Raw genomic sequence first — 17,323 nt, 5'->3', positions numbered from 1 at the left:
TGATAGGGCGCGTGCTCCTGCGGATTCGGCTGCACCCAGGAGAAGTGGTGCTCATCGCCCCGGATTGGCCCAGGAGGCCTTGGTATGCGGACCTCCGACAGATGCTAGTGGAGGCTCCCCTTCCTTTACCTCTGGTACCGAACCTGTTGTCACAGGGCCCGGTAGCCATGGAGGACGCCTGCCGCTTTGGTCTTATGGCATGGCGATTAAGAGGGCGCAATTGAGGGACAAAGGTTATTCAAACACAGTCATTTCCACTCTCCTGCAGGCCCGCAAGCATTCCACTTCCGTGGCTTATGTCAGGATTTGGCGCCAGTTTGAGTCTTGGTGTGCTTCAAAAGCGATCACACCCATGCGGGCTCCTGTCTCGCCGATTCTGGACTTTTTGCAAGATGGTGTACAAATAGGCTTGGCCTATAATTCCCTGCGGGTGCAAGTGGCAGCGTTGGCCTCCCTTCGTGGTAAGGTTGAAGGCGTGTCTTTAGCTGCTCATCCAGATGTGGCACGGTTTCTTAGTGGGGTGCTTCGGCTCCGGCCTTCCGTGCGAGCACCCTGTCCAGCTTGGAACCTGGGGCTAGTTTTGAAGGCCCTGCAAGCTTCTCCTTTTGAGCTGCTTCGGCGAGCATCGGAGAAAGATTTGACAGTAAAGGCCATTACTTCGGCGAGACGGGTGTCAGAGCTCCAGGCGCTGTCCTGTAGAGACCCATTTCTGCAATTCTCAGAGTCCGGGGTCACGGTTCGGACCGTGCCTTCCTTCACGCCTAAGGTGGTTTCAGCGTTTCACCTAAACCAGCCTATTTTCTTGCCCTCCTTTGATAAGGAGGAGTTTCCAGAATCTTTTGGGCAGTTGCACCTGTTGGATGTGCGCAGGACTCTGCTGCAGTATCTGCAAGTTACTATCTCTTTCAGGATCTAGGATCATCTGTTTGTTTTGCTATCAGGTCCTCGCAGAGGGTCTCCAGCGTCTAAAGCCACTATTGCCCGCTGGCTCAAAGAAACTATCTTTTCAGCTTATCTGCTTGCCGGCCGGTCTCCGCCTGTAGCCTTTAAGGCGCATTCTACCAGAGCGATTTCTTCCTCTTGGGCTGAAACTGGAGCACTCTCTCGTCAAGAGATATGCAGTGCAGCAACATGGGCTTCTAAGCTGTCTTTTGCCTGACATTACAGGCTGGATGTGGCTGCTAGGAGGGATGCGCGTTTTGGAGCACAAGTGCTAGCGCGTGGTGTGACTTGTTCCCACCCTATCTAGGGATTGCTTTGTTACATCCCATACGTAATGGCTTCATCTGCTTGATGACAAGGAAGGGAAAATTAGGTTCTTACCTTGGTAATTCTCTTTCCTTTAGTCATACCAGATAAAGCTATGAGCCCTCCCTGTATGATTGTCTGTATGCTGTGAATCTGTTTCAGGTTCTGTTCTTGTTTCCTGAAGTTCCTTCCTTGGGAGAAAGTTGAAAACAGTCTTCAGGATTCATGTTCACTTATAGGAGGATTAGGCCATTTCCTCCAATTTATGTTTTGGAGGATGAGTTTATTCCCTCCAGGAGGTTGTGTGTATCCCCTCCAGTTATACAATAAGGAGGACGAGTTTATTCCCTCCAGGAGGTTGCATGTATCCCCTCCTTTTGAGTTCATGCCCTTGTTAAGGGGCCATGCGTTCGCTGTGAGGAAAGTTCATGTTATTCCCATTGCGGTTTGCCATACTGCTTTGGAAGCTTCAAATACTGAAGAGGCAGTGGAGCTGGCTGGCCATGAGGCACTGTGAAAAGTTGAGTGCTCTCTATCTCCCCCTGCTGGTTGATGGACACAACCCATACGTAATGGCTTCATCTGCTATGACTAAAGGAAAGAAAATTACCAAGGTAAGAACCTAATTTTCCCTTATTGGTTATAATTGGTTGCAGGTGGTACTAATTAGCAGTTATGGTCCTTATTCTATAAAGGTTATGCTCCTAATTTAGGAGCATAGATTTAGGAGTGTAAATTATGCTCATAAATTAGGAGCAAAAATTTTAGCATAACCTTTATAGACTAAAGCCCTCTCCCCCGGATTCATAAGTACATAAGTATTGCCATACTGGGAAAGACCAAAGGTCCATCAAGCCCAGCATCCTGTTTCCAACAGTGGCCAATCCAGGTCCACCTCGAGTATTGTGTTCAATTCTGGTCGCCTCACCTCAAAAAAGATATAGTGGAATTAGAAAAGGTGCAGAGAAGGGCGACAAAGATGATACAGGGGATGGGACGACTTCCCTATGAGAAAAGGCTGAAGAGGCTGGGGCTCTTCAGCTTGGAGAAAAGGTGGCTGAGGGGAGATATGATAAAGGTCTATAAGATAATGAGTGGAATGGAATGGGTCGATGTGGAGTGTCTGTTTATGCTTTCCAAAAATACTAGGATAAGAGGGCATGCGATGAAGCTGCAGTGTAGTAAATTTAAAACGAAACGCCCAGTCTCCCAGTCTCCCAGTCTCGTAAGGTCCTCTTGTAATTTTTCACAATCCTCCCGCAATTTAATGACTTTGAATAACTTTGTGTCATCAGCAAATTTAATTACCTCACTAGTTACTCCCATCTCTAGGTCATTTATAAATATGTTAAAAAGCAGCGGCCCAGCACAGACCCCTGGGGAACCCCACTAACTACCTTTCTCCATTGAGAATACTGACCATTTAACCCTACTCTCTGTTTTCTATCTTTTAACCAGTTTTTAATCCACAATAGAACACTACCTCCTATCCCATGACTTTCCTATTTCCTCTGGAGTCTTTCATGAGATACTTTGTCAAACGCCTTCTGAAAATCCAGATACACAATATCAACACGAAGGAATTTACCGCTATAAATACACCAAAACTAAACATCCCAATCTCAGAAACGTTAAAAATCCTTGGAGTTACTGTCGATCGCCACCTAACGCTCGAAACCCACGCAAACAACACAACCAAAAAGATGTTCTACTGCATGTGGAAACTGAAAAGATTAAGATCATTCTTCCCAAGATCCGTTTTTCGCAGCCTAGTGCAATCCCTCGTACTCAGTCATCTGGATTACTGCAACTCGCTGTACGCAGGCTGCAAAGAGCAAATCCTGAGGAAACTTCAGACAGCCCAGAATACAGCAGCCAGACTCATCTTTGGAAAACCAAAATATGAAAGTGCAAAACCCTTACGAGAGAAGTTACACTGGCTCCCACTTAAGGAACGCATTACTTTTAAAGTATGCACATTAGTCCACAAAATTATCCACGGCGAAGCCCCAGCCTACATGACTGAGTTAATTGACTTACCACCCAGAAACGCCAAAAGATCATCACGAACCTTCCTCAACCTACACTTCCCTAACTGCAAGGGCCTGAAATACAAGAGCTACACGCGTCAACCTTTTCCTACATGAGCACGCAGTACTGGAACACACTTCCGCGCAACCTGAAAACGATTCACGAACAAACCAACTTCCGCAAATTACTGAAAACACATCTTTTTGATAAAATCTACGGAAAGAACCAAAACATATAAAATCCACACTCACTGCTCCGTTATACATCAACACATCCACCTAAGAATTCTCAATCGTGAAATCACACCACACTCATACCTTTAACCAAAGAAAATGTATACCATAGGCTATTCGTTTTTATATGCTACATATTGTCCTCAGAATCTCTAGTTTCTCGTTGTTTTCCTTTCAATGTTTCTATGTTCTTTTCCATTGATATATTCCTTAACGATACTTTGATTTGATTTGATTTGTTTTGTATAACTCTTCACAATGTAAACCATAACCGAATTGGAACAAAATGTAATTTCCATTATTCATAATGTATTGTAAGCCACTTTGAGCCCGCAAAAAGGTGGGAAAATGTGGGATACAAATGCAATAAATAAATAAATAAATAAACCGGCTCATCTTTATCCATATGTTTGTTCACCCCTTCAAAGAAATGTAGTAGATTGGTGAGGCAAGATTTCCCTTCACTAAATCCATGTTGACTTTGTCTCATTAATCCATGCTTTTGAATATGCTCTGTAATTTTGTTCTTAATAATAGTATCTACCATTTTGCCCGGCACCAACGTCAGACTCACCGGTCTGTAATTTCCCGGATCTCCTCTGGGACCTTTTTAAAAAATCGGCATTACATTGGCCACCCTCCAATCCTCCGGTACCATGCTCGATTTTAAGGATAAATGACATATTACTAACAATAGCTGTGCAAGCTCATTTTTCAGTTCTATCAGTACTCTGGGATGAATACCATCCGGTCCAGGAGATTTGCTACTCTTCACAGTTTGTAGAACTGCCCCATTACATCCTCCAGGTTTACAGAAAATTCATTAAGTTTCTCAGACTCGTCAGCTTCGAGTACCATTTCTGGCACCGGTATCCCACCCAAATCTTCCTCGGTGAAGACTGAAGCAAAGAATTCATTTAATCTCTCCGCTACAGCTTTGTCTTCCCTGATCGCCCCTTTTACTCCTCGGTCATCTAGCGGTCCAACTGATTCTTTTGCCGGCTTCCTGCTTTTAATATACCTAAAAAAAAATTTACTATGTGGGGGGCAGACTCAGGAAAAATGTGAGGAAGTATTTTTTCATGGAGAGAGTGGTGGATAATTGGAATGCCCTCCCGCGGGAGGTGGTGGAGATGAAAACGGTAACGGAATTCAAGCATGCGTGGGATAAACATAAAGGAATCCTGTTCAGAAGGAAGGGATCCTCAGAAGCTTAGCCGAGATTGGGTGGCAGAGCCGGTGGGGGGAGGCGGGGCTGGTGGTTGGGAGGCGGGGCTAGTGCTGGGCAGATTTATACGGTCTGTGCCCTGACAATGGCAGATACAAATCAAGGTAAGGTATACACAAAAAGTAGCACATATGAGTTTATCTTGTCGGGCAGACTGGATGGACCATGCAGGTCTTTTCTGCCGTCATCTACTATGTTTTTGCCTCCAACACAATCTTTTTTTCAAAGTCTTTCTTAGCCTTCCTTATCAGCACTTTGCATTTGACTTGACATTCCTTATGCTGTTTCTTATTATTTTCAGTCGGTTCCTTCCATTTTATGAAAGATTTTCTTTTAGCTCTAATAGCTTCCTTCACCTCACTTTTTAACCACGCAAGCTGTCATTTGGTCTTCCGTCCTCCTTTTTTAATACGCGGAATATATTTGGCCTGGGCTTCCAGGATGGTGTTTTTGAACAGCATCCACACCTGATGTAAATTTTTGACCCTCGCAGTCGCTCCTCTCATTTTTTTTTCACCATTCTTCTCATTTTATCATAGTCTCCTTTTTTAAAGTTAAATGCTAACGTATTGGATTTCCTATGTATACTTACTTCAAAGCTAATATCAAATCCGATCATATTATTATCACTGTTATCAAGCGGCCCCAGCACCATTACCTCCCGCACCAGATCATGCGCTCCACTAAGGACTAGGTCCAGAATTGTTCCTTCTCTCGTCGGCTCCTGTACCAGCTGCTCCATAAAGCTGTCCTTGATTTCATCAAGGAATTTTACCTCCCTAGCGTGCCCCGATGTTACATTTACCCAGTCAATATCGGGGTAATTGAAATCACCCATTATTATTATGTTGCCTAGTTTGCTTGCATCCCTAATTTCCTTTAACATTTCTGCATCCATCTGTTCATCCTGGCCAGGCGGATGGTAGTACACTCCTATTGCTATCCTTTTCCCCTTTACACATGGAATTTCAATCCACAGTGATTCCAAGAAGTGTTTTGTTTCCTGCACAATTTTCAATCTATTTGATTCAAGACTCTTGTTAATATACAATGCTACCCATCCACCAATTTGATCCACCCTATCAGTACGATTTAATTTGTACCCCGGTATGACAGTGTCCCACTGGTTATCCTCCTTCCACCAGGTCTCAGAGATGCCTATTAATTTTTCATTTAGTGCAATATGTTCTAACTCTCCCATCTTATTTCTTAGGCTCCTGGCATTCGCATATAGACATTTCAAACTATGTTTGCTGTTCCTGTTTACATCATGCTTAGTACTTGACAGTATTAATTTGCAATCTTTTGTCTGATTTTTATTTTTATTTAAGGACACCTGATCTACTATGGTCTCTTTTGCAACCTCACTATCAAGATACCCTATCTTCCCTGTTTTGGTGATATCTTTGAAAGATACCTTATCCTGAACCATGCACTTTTGAGCGACTGTCGGCCTTCCCCCCATTTCTAGAATGTTGCCCAGAATGTTGCCCAGTTCCTAACAAATCTAAAACCCTCCTCCCTGCACCATCGTCTCATCCACGCATTCAGACTCCGGAGCTCTACCTGTCTCTTGGGCCCTGCGTGTGGAACGGGTAGCATTTCAGAAAATGCTACCCTAGAGGATCTGGATTTGAGCTTTCTACCTAAGAGCCTAAATTTGGCTTCCATAACCTCTCCCCACATTTTCCTATGTCATTGCACTTAGATTTAGGTACCAAAATCAGCACAGATTCTATAACATAGCATGTAATTTAACAAGCTAATGAGCGCTGATAACAGCACTTAAGCAATAATGAGCACTAATTGGCACTGATTAGAATTTAGGCACACAACTCGCTAAGCATATTCTATAACGATGTGCACAAAACTTCTAATGCGTGGAGGCATAAAGGGGTATGGTTATGGGCGGGAAAATGGGCGTTTCATGGATGTTTTAAATTTAGGCACCTAGTTATAGAATATGGCTCAGTGCGCCTAAATCTACAAGCTGAGATTTACATCAGATTTTCGTTGGTGTAAACAGATGCACGCAGATATCGGCACTGAAATATCAACTAAGCATATTCTATAATTGGCGTCTAAATCTAGGTGCCGATTATATAATACGCTGTTGTTATTATTATTATTTGTTACATTTATATCCCACATTTTCCCACCTATTTGCAGGCTCAATGTGGCTTACAAAGTACCGTAAAGGCGTTTGCCATTTCGCTTGATAACAAATACAAGATTGTGTTGTGGTCAAATGAGGTAGAAGTGAATCAGGCGTCATGGGTTGTGGGGAAAGAGGATAGTAAATTGTCCAGTATGATCATTGATTATGTTGTGTTGCTGGGTGTGGGGATTTATGTTGGATCAGTGGGATAAGCTTTTTTGAAGAGGTGGGTTTTTAGTGATTTCCTGAAGTTTAGGTGGTCATGCATTGTTTTCATTGCATACGGGAGTCCATTCCATAGTTGTACGCTTATGTAGGAGAAGCTAGATGCATAAGTTGTTTTGTATTTTAGACTTTTGCAGTTTGGGTTGTGTAGGTTTAGATATGATTGTGCTGATCCGAGTGTTTCTAGTCGGTAGATCTATGAGGTCTGTCATGTATCCTGGGACTACGCCGTAGTTGATTTCAGCGCCAGTTTTTTAGGCGCCATATATAGAATCTCCTCCAATGTGTGTAACTGCCGTTAGTTGGCGTTCTATAAATTCTGTATGCAAAATTCATAGCATGCAACTGCAAGGGGGTGTGGACCTGTGAGGTGCATGGGTGGGTTAGGGGCATGCCTAAGAGAGACACACAGGTTATAGAATACTAGTGTAATGGCAGTGCAGCATACAAAGAATCACAGTACGGAAACTGTAGTGGGTGCCTTGTTGGCATATGGGAAACAATTATTGTGTAAAGGGCAGTGTACAACAATAATACAATTTGATCTCTCAGCGCATTTGACCTGGTTGATTTGGATCTAATGGTAAGGATTTTCCATCAGCTTGGAATCCGTGGTCCGGTACTGAATTGGTTCCAGGATTTTTTTGTTAACCGATTTTATACAGTTAAGAAAGATAGAACTTTCTCTGAGAGGTGGAAAATGCTCTGTGGAGTCCCACAGGGCTTCCCCCTCTCACCTTTACTTTTTAACCTATGTATACAATCTCTAGGTATAGTGTTAGACTAGCTTGAGGTAATACATTTTATCTGTGCTGATGACATCACCGTCATCTTACCATTGTCCCAGACCTGGTCAGAAACCGTGGGACACATTTGTGAGTGCATTGGATTCATTGAGAAGAGGAAACTAAGTTCCTATGGTTAGGATCTGATAATGACCCAAGTTACATTCAGGAACTCAATATTGATGGCAATACCTTTTTATTGGATTGACGTTCTAAAATTGTAGGAGTTGAAGTGGATAATTTAGTAACTACGCAACATCATATACATTTGATAGTAAAGACATCTCTCCATATTCTTAGAAAGCTGAAGGTTACAAAATATATACAGTGCACTCCATTTAAGTGCACGTCGGATAAGAGCATGCTGTGTTTAACTGCATGCAGTACTTCGGTCCCATTTTTGGCACCATCAGTTTTTATGGGGACAAACTTTGTTTTAGCGCACCACTGATAAGTGCAAGATTCGCTTATATGCATGGTTCAAGACCGCTCCTCTGCAGGAAAGACTCCGCATAGAACGTCAATCCAATAAAAAGGTATTGCCATCAATATTGAGTTCCTGAATGTAACTTGGGTTATTATCAGATCCTAACCATAGGAACTTAGTTTCCTCTTCTCAATGAATCCAATGCACTCACAAATGTGTCCCACGGTTTCTGACCAGGTCTGGGACAAAGGTAAGATGACAGTGATGTCATCAGCACAGATAAAATGTATTACCTCAAGCTAGTCTAACACTATACCTAGAGATTGTATACATAGGTTAAAAAGTTTGCTGTGTATAAATCCAGGGTTATTATCTTGTGTATCAGAATTTGAAAAACGTTGCCACCTTTTAGTAGCACAGTCTCAAGAACAACAAATTTGAAATCTTCAAAAGAATGATTGAGTGGGGCTTTCCCTTAATTGGCAAATACTGCTTAGCTGTTCAAAAATTCTTGTTTTTACTTTCCTATTTGTTTGACCAATATACATTCACTTGCAAGAACAAATAATTGTATATATCACTTAAATTTATTTATTTAAGTGAATGAACCTCTCTCTGACCAGATTAATTTCCCACTTGATCCCAGCCGTAGGCTTGGACTGCTCAATAACAGTCTCTGCACCCTTCACATGTGTGACCCTGATCCTCTCTCTCTCTCTCTCTTCAAGCAGGTCAGTAACATTTCCCCAGTGAGGACTGGACACCACTTCTTTCCTCTTCTCTCACTAATCAGGCACTGCATCAACTTTAGGGTCCTTTATACCCTGGGTTAGATAGCTCTTTACTTCCTGCAGCTAGTTCTCGGTGAGGAAGGTTCATCTTGCCCTCAGGCAGGTTGCTGTTCTTCTCCTTCTCTCTCCTTTCCTCTCCTCTCCTCCCCCTGGCTTGGTCACAGTAGGCTTTCCACCTCTGCATCTTCGGGCCCCACCCATTTCCAAGCCTCACTTTGGACATTTCCAAGCCTCACTTTGGCTTCCAGGGTACTAAGGGAAAGATGCACGAAAGACTCGTTAAATCCCTTTCCTTACCGATTCCCTTAGCGAATCGGTAAGGAACGGGCATGCATCAAGGAATAGAATGCAAATGAGCTGCTCGTTGTCGCTCACTTGCATTCTCTATTCCGTCATTAAACAGTCGGATAGTCGGCCGGTCGAGCATGCGCAGAGCAGCCAAGCGTTATGTTGGCTGCTCTGTTCATGCCAAATATGCCTCCCTGTGCCCCATAGGCGTAGACTGGGGGGGGCGAGGGGGGGCAATGCCCCCCCAAACGACGATGAGGCGCCGCCGCGCCATTAGTTAAAAAAAAAAAAAAACACATGCACGCACGCGCTCCTCTCTATCCGCTTGGCTTTCCTGCTCTCTCTGTCTGCGTCCCGCCTTCCTCTGACGTCAGAGGAAGGCGGGACGCAGACAGAGAGGGCAGGGAAGCCAAGCGGAGTAGCGGACGGAGAGGAGCGTGTCCGTCTACCCCTCTCTCTTCCTTCCTCCCTCCCTCCCTCCGCCGCAGGCAGCAGTCTTTTCCAGCGTTCCTGGCAGCGGTAGCATTGTACACGCTGCCTTTGGCTCTGCCCCGAAGCCTTCTCTTCAAGTTCCTGTTCCCGCATAGGTGGGAACAGGAACTTGAAGAGAAGGCTTCCGGGGCAGACCGAAGGCAGCGTGTACATCGCTACTGCTGCCAGGAACGCTGAAAAAGCTGAAGACTGTTGCCTGCGGCGGAGGGAGGGAGGGAGGAAGAGAGGGGGTAAACGGAGTCACCATCTTGGACCTCGCGGGGGGGGGGGGGCAGAGGGAAGGTGGATGGGACTGGGAGGGGTGGGGAGCAGAGGGAAGGAGCAGGAGATGGATGGGACTGGGTGGGGTGGGAAGCAGAGGGAAGGAGCAAGAGATGGATGGGACTGGGTGGGGTGGGAAGCAGAGGGAAGGAGCAGGAGATGGATGGGACTGGGTGGGGTGGGAAGCAGAGGGAAGGAGCAAGAGATGGATGGGACTGCGAGGGGTGGGGAGCAGAGGGAAGGAGCAACAGATGGATGGGACTGGGAGGGGTGGGGAGCAGAGGGAAGGAGCAAGAGATGGATGGGACTGGGAGGGGTGGAAAGGAGCAGGAGATGGATGGGACTGGGTGGGGTGGGAAGCAGAGGGAAGGAGCAGGAGATGGATGGGACTGGGTGGGGTGGGAAGCAGAGGGAAGGAGCAAGAGATGGATGGGACTGCGAGGGGTGGGGAGCAGAGGGAAGGAGCAACAGATGGATGGGACTGGGTGGGGTGGGGAGCAGAGGGAAGGAGCAAGAGATGGATGGGACTGCGAGGGGTGGGGAGCAGAAGGAAGGAGCAAGAGATGGATGGGACTGCGAGGGGTGGGGAGCAGAGGGAAGGAGCAAGAGATGGATGGGACTGCGAGGGGTGGGGAGCAGAGGGAAGGAGCAAGAGATGGATGGGACTGCGAGGGGTGGGGAGCAGAGGGAAGGAGCAAGAGATGGATGGGACTGCAAGGGGTGGGGAGCAGAGGGAAGGAGCAAGAGATGGATGGGACTGCGAGGGGTGGGGAGCAGAGGGAAGCCTACTGGAAAGAAGACACTGAATAAAACAGAAGACACTGGGACCAAAGCGAATAGAAAAACTAAATGATCAGACAACAAAGGTAGAAAAAAGTATTTTATTCATAATTTATTAATTGAAATGTGTCAGCTTTTTGAAATGTGCATCTGTGATATTTTGCCTGTAAATTCAATTCCTTCCTCCACATTAGCATATTCATTTGCATATGTATATATGCAAATGATATGCTAATATGCTCCGCCCATTCTTTGCCCCCCCAAATGAAACAGTCAAACTACGCCTATGCTGTGCCCCCTCCGATGCGGCTTGAACCAGGACAGTGCAGTTGAGGATGCCCATCCGAAAAGAAACGTCCATTTTGGCCCCCTAATAATAAAAATGTCTTTTTTTGGCAGTGCTTCACTCAGCTGAGAGACCTGAAAGTCTCTGAGCCAATCACAGTGCGTTTAGCAGAGCTAAGCATGCTGTGATTGGCCCAGAGACTTACTGGTCTCTCAGCTGAGTGAAGCACTGCCAAAAAAGATGTTTTTATTATTAAGGGGGCCAAAATGAACGGTTTTTTTTGGATGGGTGCCCATTTTGGCCGCCTTCCCCATTTGCAATAATAAAAACGTCTTTTTTGGCAGTGCTTCACTCAGCTGAGAGACCAGGAAGTCTCTGAGCCAATCACAGCGCGTTTAGCTCGGCTGAACGTGTTGTGATTGGCTCAGGGACTTCCAGGTCTCATCTGAGTGAAGCACTGGCAAAACAGACGTTTTCATTATTGCAAAGGGGGAAGGCAGCCAAAATGGGTGCCCATCCAAAAAAAACGTCTATTTTGGCCCCCTTATTAATAAAAACGTCTTTTTTCGCAGTGCTTCACTCAGCTGAGACCTGGAAGTTCCTGAGCCAATCACAACGCGGACAGCCGAGCTAAACGCGCTGTAATTGGCTCAGAGACTTCCAGGTCTCTCAGCTGAGTGAAGCACGGCCAAAAAAGATGTTTTTATTATTCCGGGGTCCAAAAAAGAGCCTGCAGCATCGGAGCCTGTTTGTTTTATTTATTTTTTTTTATATAGTGAAGAACGTCCATAAAGGACGCACCTGACGAGCACTTGGGCTGTTTTCGGGTGGAGCACTCTCATAATGGCCGTCCATGACGAGCACTTGGCCATTTTTGCCCCCCCCCCTGATTTTTTTTTTACATTTTATGAAGCTTTCCAATCCCGCGCAGCCCCAACGAGAGGTACAGACCTCTCGTTAGATTTTCCACCGTTTTCCAGCATTAAGGCAATCGGAAAAGGTTAGTGTAGAAACAATAGGGGTTTCTACACAATTTGCTCATCTGCATTCCGTTTTTGTTAGCTGCTACCTTGGTCAGAAAAAAGTATTTAGTGCATGCCAGGGTTTACTACTTGCTCGTTAATGGCTCGTTAAGGGCTCGTTAAGTTTAGTGCATCTGACCCTTAAGTCAGGAGCAAAGGCTGGATCTAATTCCTGGCATATCCCTGAGGACTGACTCCTTTCCCTGAAGGAAAGCACTACAGGTGTGGAGCGCCTCCCTTCCTGAGGCAATGCCAAGTTTTCTCCCTTCCAGGGTTCTGTCTGTCCTAAGAAAGACCTCACTAAGCACTACTAGGAAGGGTTTAGAACTTGGGAGTCTGCCCTCTCTGTAATTATACTTGCCCCTCTCCTGCTGCAAACCTTCCAGTGACACACAGCCAGCTATCCAGGTAAAATTCCTCTCCCTTCTTATAGTAATTCACATGGCAATAAGATATGAAGAGACAACAGGGAGACCAGGAGGATGTCTCATACATCACAATATCTGGAGCAAAAAATCAAAAGTCCTAGATGATGTATAAATTGTACAGCAGCTTTATTCAAACATCCAAAGACTCAACACGAATGGTGTTTCAGCCACAGCGGCCTACCTCAGGAGTCTAAACATGATACAAATTATAAAATAAAACACACAATAACAGAAGCATAAAAACTGAAAATAAGACACAGTCATAAATACATAATTAACAAGTATAAATAAAAAATGGATGTGTAAAAAAAAAAGGCAGAAATATATAACTAACCCAAATTGTGGCTAAAAACATTTACGTGGTCAAAAAGGAAATCAATAATGTAAAATAATAACAAACATTAAATAGTAATCCAAAATATATTCCTCAAAAGGGGAATCATAAGTAATGACAAAGAAAATAGGGTCATAGCCACAGAAAGACTGATAAGCACTGATCTACAGCAAGGTGAAGCAATTCTCTGAGTTAACCATAATAAGGAAACCTCAGCATTACAGAGAACAGCAGGAAACCAAATTATTGTTTCTCACTTCAAGCTGTAAGGCTTCTTATAAAATTACCCCAGGGGTTACATGCTTAAAAGTACAGGTGTTGAATAGAACATGTGTACTTTTAAGAGACTTGGGGTAAGTATATTTGGGAAGGGATTTGAGTGGTGCATGGGTGGAGTCACAGTTTACATGTGAAATTTATGTGCAGCTGTAAATATTTAAATGCAATTTCGGCAATGATTTTCCCTAGTATTTTGTAAAGACACATAGAGGGGCAATTTCAAAAGGACATCCAAGTAAAAGAAAAACGTCCAGCTTGGTTTGTCCAAAAAACTCCATCCATCTCAAATGCATTTTCGAACAGGAAATACGTCAGTATTTCCGGTTCAAAAAATATGTGAGAAGGATGTTTTTCCACTAAGAACATCCAAAGTGAACAGCCATTTTCCAAAATTAAACGTCCAACTTATGAACAGCAAAAGGCCAGAGACAAGAATGTCTGACAACATTTGTATCAAAATGGCCACACAAACTTACTTCCAGAGCAGAGGGCCAGCCTAGTGGTCAGTGCAGTGGACTTTAGAAAAAGGCACCCAGGTACAAATCCCACCTTAACTCCTTTATTTCATATTGTGAGCCCTCTAGGAACAGAAAAAAACCTACTGTACCTAACTGTACACCACTACAATGGCCTTCAAGCCTGCAGGTGTCTCCTGTATGTAGGTATTTTGTTGTATTTGGAGGGCTTACATTTTCCACTATAACAGAGCTAGTTAGAGTGCGATTTGGACCTGGGTCCCCTTCAGGGGCTCATTTTTGAAAGAGAAGGACGCCCATCTTTCGACACAAATCGGAAGATGGGCGTCCTTCTCACAGGGTCTCTCCACTCTTGCCTCTACCTACGCCCCCCCCTCGGGTACTCCGTTCAGTTGATAAATCTCTCTTATCTGTCCCCTTCTCCTCTACTGCTAATTCCAGACTCCGTTCCTTTTATCTTGCTGCACCTCACGCCTGGAATAAACTTCCCAAGCCTGTACGTCTAGCCCCCTCTTTGGCTGTTTTCAAGTCCAAACTTAAAGCCCACCTCTTTACCACTGCATTTGACTCCTAACCACTGCTCACTTGCCCTGTCCTTTTTATCCTCACCTCTTTATTCCCTTACCCTTAATTGTTCTGTCTGTCTGCTTGTCTTATCTAGATTGTAAGCTCTTTGAGCAGGGACTGTCTTTTTTGTGTATGGTGTACAGTGCTGCATATGCCTTGTAGCGCTATAGAAATGATAAGTAGTAGTAGTAGGGTCGCCCAAATCGGTATAATCGAAAGCTGATTTTGGGCGTCCCCAACTGCTTTTCATCGCAGGGATGACCAAAGTTCACGGGGGCATGTCGGAGGTGTAGCAAAGGCGGAACTTGGGCGTGCCTTACACACAGAGGTCCTCAACCCATAATGGAAAAAAAAGAGCGTCCCTGATGAGTTCTTGGATGACTTTACCTGGTCCTCTTTTTCTTACGACCAAGGCACAGAAAAGTGCCCGAACTGACCAGATGACCACCGGAGAGAATCGGGGATGACATCCCCTTACTCCTCCACTGGTCAGTAACCCCCTCCCACCCTCAAAAAGCATCTTTAAAAATATTTTGTGCCAGCCTCAGATGTCATACTCATGTTCATCGCAGCAGTATTCAGGTCCCTGGAGCAGTTTTAGTGGGTGCAGTGCACTTCAGGCAGGCAGACCCAGGCCCATCCCCCCCCTACCTGTTACACTTGTGGTGGTAAATGTGAGCCCTCCAAAACCCACCACAAAACCACTGTACCCACATATAGGTGCCCCCCCTTCACCTGTAAGGGCTATGGTAGTGGTGTACAGTTGTGGGTAGTGGGTTTTGGGGGGCTCAGCACAAAAGGTAAGGGAGCTATGTACCTGGGAGCAATTTATGAAGTCCATTGCAGTGCCCCCTAGGGTGCCCTGGCATGTCAGGGGGACCAGTGCACTACAAATGCTGGCTCCTCCCATGACCAAAGGGCTTGCATTTGGTCGTTTCTGAGATGGGCGTCCTTGGTTTCCATTATCGCCATAAATCAGAAACGACTAAGTCTAGGGACGACCATCTCTAAGGACGACCTAAATTTCAAGATTTGGGCGTCCTCGACCATATTATCGAAACAAAAGATGGATGTCCATCTTGTTTCAATAATATGGGTTTCCCCGCCCCTCCACCGGGATGTTTTGCGAGGACGTCCTCAGCAAAATTTGGGCGTCCCTTTCGATTATGCCCCTCCTTGTATACAGTCCACTGCACTGACCACTAGACTACTCCTGGAACCTGTTTGCTGCTTTGTTGGGTATGCCCATAATACCTGAAGCTGTCACAGAACCTGGTACCCCCTTTCAGTTTCACTTTTTAGAGCGGTGGGAGAGGGACAGTAACCACTGGGGGATTAAGGAGGGGATACCAGTGGTCAGCTGGTAATTCAGAACACCTTTATGTTACTTGGACATGATTGAAACAGGTCTAGAGAAAAATGCTCTTCTTTTTCCCCTTGGACACTTCTTCCTGTTCCATTATTGCTGCTGGATGTCTAATTTTGGTTCCGTGATTCCTGTCCTAGTCTTGCCCACAACAGGCCTCCAGCCCGCCCCCTTGCTATCTGGACACAAAGAGGGGCATTTTCGAAAGAAACGTCCAAGTTGCGATTTGGACATCTTTGCAAAATGTCCAAATCCAGGGGCGGGGAAAACCATATTTTCGAAAAAAAGATGGACGTCCATCTTGCGTTTCGAAAATACCGTCAGAGACGTCCAAATCCTTAAATTTGGATGTCCCTAGATTTGGATGTCCCTAGACATTGACGTTTCTGACTTTTGGCGATTTTCGAAATCAAAGACGTCCAAGTCAAAAATGTCCTAATGCAAGCCGTTTGGACATAGGAGGAGCCAGCATTTGTAGTGCACTGGTCTCCCTGACATGCCAGGACACCAGCCGGGCACCCTAGGGGGCACTGCAGTGGACTTCATAAAATGCTCCCAGGAACATAGCTCCCTTAACTTGTGTGCTGAGCCCCCCAACCCCCCCCCCCAGAACCCACTACGCACAACTGTACACCACTACCATAGCCCTTACAGGTGAAGGGGGGCACCTATATATGGGTACAGTGGGTTTGTGGTGGGTTTTGGAGAGCTCACTGTTTCCTCAACAGATGTAACAGGTAGGGGGTATGGGCCTGGGTCCGCCTGTCTGAAGTGCACTGCAGTACCCACTAAAACTGCTCCTGGGACTTTCATGCGCTGTCATGGACCTGAGTATGGCATCTGAGGCTGGCACGACATATTTTTAAAGATGTTTTTTGAGGGTGAGAGGGGGTTAGTGACTACTGGGAGAGTAACGGGAGGTCATACCTAATTCTCTCTGGTCATCATCTGGACATTTCAGGTACCTTTTTGTGCCTTATTCATAGTAAAAACACGTCTGGGTGAAGACTACTACTACTACTACTACTTATCATTTCTATAGCGCTACTAGATGTACGCAACCTCTCCTCCTCCCCCATTCTCTATTTCTGTGGATAACACTCTCATCCTTCCTGTCTCATCAGCTCGTAACCTTGGGGTCATCTTCGACTCTTCCCTCTCCTTCTCTGCACATAGTCAACAGACTGCTAAAACCTGTCGTTTCTTTCTCTGTAATATCAGCAAATTTCGCCCTTTCTTTTCTGAGCACACTACCAGAACCCTCATCCACACTCTTATCACCTCTCGCTTAGACTATTGCAACTTGCTTCTCACAGGTCTCCCACTTAGCCATCTCTCTCCTCTTCAATCTGTTCAAAATTCTGCTACACGACTAATATTCCGCTAGGGTCGTTATGCTCATATTAGCCTTCTCCTCAAGTCACTTCACTGGCTTCCTATCTGTTTCCGCATACAGTTCAAACTCCTCTTATTGACCTATAAGTGCATTCACTCTGCAGCTCCTCAGTACCTCTCCACTCTCATCTCTCCCTACATTCTTCCCCGGGAACTCCGTTCACTGGGTAAATCTCTCTTATCTGCACCCATCTCCTCCACCGCTAACTCCAGACTCCGTTCC

The 17,323-nt window shown here is 45.3% G+C and overlaps 1 protein-coding gene across 1 annotated transcript in view; it reads left to right on the top strand.

Moving 5' to 3' along the window:
• LOC115473059 (cytochrome P450 2D15-like) overlaps positions 1–17,323 on the top strand; it is a 105,909-nt gene that overhangs the window by 76,647 nt on the left and 11,939 nt on the right. The window lies entirely within an intron of this gene.

The sequence above is a fragment of the Microcaecilia unicolor genome, chromosome 1 (assembly GCF_901765095.1).
Source record: "Microcaecilia unicolor chromosome 1, aMicUni1.1, whole genome shotgun sequence".
Taxonomy (NCBI): Eukaryota; Metazoa; Chordata; class Amphibia; order Gymnophiona; family Siphonopidae; genus Microcaecilia; species Microcaecilia unicolor.
This window is presented reverse-complemented; position numbering and strand designations above follow the sequence as displayed.